The following is a 4764-nucleotide window of genomic DNA, read 5'->3' on the forward strand; positions in this document are numbered from 1 at the left end:
TAAGCAACATGGCGGAAGACAAGGAGAACGAAGTAAGTACCATTTCTTATTCTTTATATTTTATTATAAAATGTAATTAATTTTGTTATAATAGTATTCTTATTCAAAATTTCAGATGCTAATGGACGAAAATGAAGAGGCGTTTTTGTCTAAATTTTCGCTAGAAATTGAGAATGAGAACGATCGTTCCGCCAATTATGCATTCGCAATGGCTAATTCCGCCAGTCGTATGGCTGATGGCAGAATTAGTCATTGCAGCAATCGCGCAGTCCTTGAATCTGTCGCCGCCAACCCCGTAGCCGCCGCTGTACCTGTAACCAGCAGCCGGGTCTCTGGCGTTTCTGTCGCCGGTCGCACTGCCGCCAGTGATGCCAGAAACGGATGCCAGAAGCGGCTCATGGCTCAGCAATGGAAGGGGTAACGCACACAAGCGCGAACCGCGTACATGTGCCACATTGTGTGCGTTACGCCTTCCATTACTGAGCCGTGAGCCGCGGGACCCGTGTCTGGCATCACTGACTGCCGCCGACCGCATCATCGCTGATCGCATCATCGCCGGCCATACCACCGCCGGCCGCACCACCGCCGGCCGCATAATAACAAACCCCGCTCCTGCTCCTGCTGCCCCTGCTGCTACCGGTTCTGCTGCTGCTGCCCCTGCTGCTGCTGCCCCTGCTGCTGCCGGTCCCGAATCAAATACTGATAGCACTTGGCAAGGTAATATTTGTATAATTACTAACAATAAGATAAATAAGAATTAAAGACAAATAGTTTAAGTTTTTTTTTTTCGCGAATGTCTAGAGTTCCCTCTCTTGTGACGTCTGAAAAAAAGATGAAATAATTTCTTTTACAATGCGATATTTAATACAGATATAAATACTTTATCAACTAGTTTAAATTAAGTAGTCAAATCAACAATAATCAAAACAATAAATATCAATTTTAAATATGATAAGGATTTACAAATTATTGTATAATTTATTAAAGATAAATAACACATCGTTTCTTCTTACTCTGAGTGTAGCAGTAAATTGAATCTCTGCAGCTTCCATACAATTCATAGACATTGATATATAAACCTAATAATGCATGTAATTGTGATCTATGGCCTTGAAGTAATTTAGGCTGTCGCCTGCAAAGCTGACAAGCTTGAGAAATTTCCGCGAGAGCCACGCTTTTATTTCCCAATACAAGCCGACACATAACTATATGTTCCAAAAGCATTAATTGAAACACAGACAAGATAGGTTTATTATCGACAACTGTAAAATAATAAAAATTTTTAATTTTTTGAGCAAACCATTAAAAACAAAGGAAAAATTGATACAAGGGAACAAAAGATGTAATGCATATTTACTTTTCAGTTTTTCAATTTGAGTAAGGGTTTTATCGGTATATTTCTGAGCTTTATCCATATATCCAGCTTGCATAGAATGCATGACAGTTACTAAAAAACCAAAACATATAGATGATCTTTTGGCATCCATATAAACATATCTCCTATGTTGGAACCTGTAACTACATCATCAGTCGGCCAACTAGGAGACATTATAGTTTGTATGCTTTGTTGCAATTGTTTTAAATTAAACAAGATTTCACGCTTTTCATCTAATTTGAAAACATATAAAAAGATCAAATATATTACAAATGATAATTTCACATATTATATTTACTACATATAGATCATAATACTCAAAAGTATATTCGTACCTGCCCTGCCATGAGGTAGTGACATACTTGGAGAACTAAAGAGTAGACTTTCAGATATTCCTTTTGATGTGGACTACCTTACCAATTTTCTACATGATGACCCGCTGAATTTAAAAGAGGATGAATCTCTGTGAATTTTTTGTCTTTTAGAAGAAGCATGCACCGAGATAGAAGAAAGAGTACTCTGGTGTAACTGGTGTTGCTTATGTGAGAATAATCCACTGCAAGTAGACTGCTCGCTGCAACAAAGTCCTTTTCCGAAGCATGAATTTGTTATAAATCATAAATTATCATTTTCTAGAAATACTATTTCTAGATCCTACTTCCAGAAATGCAAAATAATCTTAGTTGAATTTACTGCGAGTTGAAAGATAAGCCTGCAATGCTAGTAAACATTGTGCTGAGATAATTCTATGGTTTACTTAGGTTTGGCTGTTGCTGTTGTTCGTACAGTTCCGCAACCACACTGGCTGCCTTTTTTGAGCAAAGCATTAAAAACAAAGGAAAAATTGATACAAGGGAACAAAAGATGTAATGCATATTTACTTTTCAGTTTTTCAATTTGAGTTTTATAAGGGTTTTATCGGTATATTTCTGAGCTTTATCCATATATCCAGCTTGCATAGAATGCATGACAGTTACTAAAAAACCAAAACATATAGATGATCTTTTGGCATCCATATAAACATATCTCCTATGTTGGAACCTGTAACTACATCATCAGTCGGCCAACTAGGAGACATTATAGTTTGTATGCTTTGTTGCAATTGTTTTAAATTAAACAAGACTTCACGCTTTTCATCTAATTTGAAAACATATAAGAAGATCAAATATATTACAAATGATAATTTCACATATTATATTTACTACATATAGATCATAATACTCAAAAGTATATTCGTACCTGCCCTGCCATGAGGTAGTGACATACTTGGAGAAAAAGTAGACTTTCAGATATTCTTTTTGACGTGGACTACCTTACCAATTTTCTACATGATGACCCGCTGAATTTAAAAGAGGATGAATCTCTGTGAATTTTTTGTCTTTTAGAAGAAGCATGCACCGAGATAGAAGAAAGAGTACTCTGGTGTAACTGGTGTTGCTTATGTGAGAATAATCCACGCCCACTGCAAGTAGACTGCTCGCTGCAACAAAGTCTTTTTCCGAAGCATGAATTTGCTATAAATCATAAATTATCATTTTCTAGAAATACTATTTCTAGATACTACTTCCAGAAATGCAAAATAATCTTTGTTGAATTTACTGCGAGTTGAAAGATAAATCTGCAATGCCAGTAAACATTGTGCTGAGATAATTCTATGGTTTACTTAGGTTTGGCTATTGCTGTTGTTCGTACAGTTCCGCAACCACACTGGCTGCCACAAACTTCACATCGTCAAACGTATGTATGTTCTGACTCAGTCGCCACTAAAAAGAAATACTTAAACTATTTGTCTTTAATTCTTATTTATCTTATTATTAGTAATTAAACTTAAACTATATATTACACATATTATTAAATACTAAAAATAAGGTAACCGTCTAACATTTAATGAATGCCAAATCTATATAAAATATAAAATTCTTATTTTATGTATTTTTATTTTTTTTTATATTGTTTATATTGTTTAATAAATAGATTTTTATTTATATATTTTTGGCATTCATTAAACGCTAGACGGTTACTTTTTTTTAATATTTAATGATATATATATATATAATATATAGTTTAAGTTTAATTACTAATAATAAGATAAATAAGAATTAAAGACAAATAATTTAAGTATTTCTTGTTAGTGGCGACTTGGAACGATTTTTTTATATACTTGGCGTCGCGACGCTACCGCGTCGCTTGATGTACGGAATAATGAGACGGTAAATATGCCGATCAAGGGAGGCAGTCCCGATGACCTTGACCTTGACATATGTTGTCAAGGTCATGACCCTGAACAACATTCAAAAGGTTTTAGCCGTCGCTCGTTTTTTATTAAAATGTTATTAATAAAAAAATATGAAAAATATAGCAGTTATTTTGAGTATTAAAGGCAAAAATGACTAATATGTATGTGGAAATAGTACATATATGAACGAAGGAAAGTCATTTAAAGCAATGAATCGTTGATATATTAAACAGTCTTTTTGTTAAAGCAGCGAATAGTTGATATAGTAAAGTATATATACAATTTTATGTGTTAGAAAGCATAAATAGCTTATATTTAAACTCACTCCGTCACACATACGCTTTCCCCACCACACAAGAATTGTGGGGTGGATCCGGCTTTGCGTTGTAAAGTGTATGCGTGGGTGCAGTGGGTTCCGCCCCACCCTGCGGGAGGACTTCACTTCCGGAAGATATAACCTAACCCAAACCTATTTCTGATCTAAAAATAAAATTTATGCTACACGGTGTCAGACAATTACGTTCAAATCGTTAAACTTATTTTGTTAATAACTTTTAATAAAAAACGAGCGGCGGCTAAAACCTTTTGCATGTTGTTCAGGGTCATGACCTTGACAACATATGTTAAGGTCAAGGTCATCGGGACTGCCTCCCTTGATCGGCATATTTACCAATGAGACAAATCAATTAGTGTAAAAAAAATAATTATTTTTAAGAAAAAGTATGTAATTATTTACAATGTATTTTTTAAAACAATTATTTGTTTTTTTTTACACTAATTGATTTATCTTATTATTCTGTACATAAAAGTATTACGGTAAGATTATCGAAAACTAAATATTTTACGAGATATTTGATTTCTTATATCAAAATATGTCAGATTAAGATATAAAATAACTCAAAAAATACTTAATAAAAAAATACTTTATTATAGTGTTTTGAAAAGCACTCGAGATAAACTACAAGAATGTGCAATAAAAAATGGGTAGTTCCATTTAAAATTTTAAAGCTACTCCCCGCCCTTTTTAGAGGGGGAGCGGGGGCAATTTTATGTTTACGTAGTTAGAAAGGCCCCTCGAAAACATGAAACTTTCTCATGAACAATTTTTTGATTTGACAAATATTTTTAGAGTTATTAGCTTGTAACACTTTAC

At 34.1% G+C, this 4764-nt stretch overlaps 1 pseudogene; it reads right to left on the bottom strand.

Moving 5' to 3' along the window:
* Positions 1-512: 512 nt before the first annotated feature.
* Positions 513-2639, bottom strand: LOC115245108 (annotated as a pseudogene).
* Positions 2640-4764: the final 2125 nt, after the last annotated feature.

Source organism: Formica exsecta, unplaced genomic scaffold (assembly GCF_003651465.1).
Source record: "Formica exsecta isolate Colony F162 unplaced genomic scaffold, ASM365146v1 scaffold914, whole genome shotgun sequence".
NCBI lineage: Eukaryota > Metazoa > Arthropoda > Insecta > Hymenoptera > Formicidae > Formica > Formica exsecta.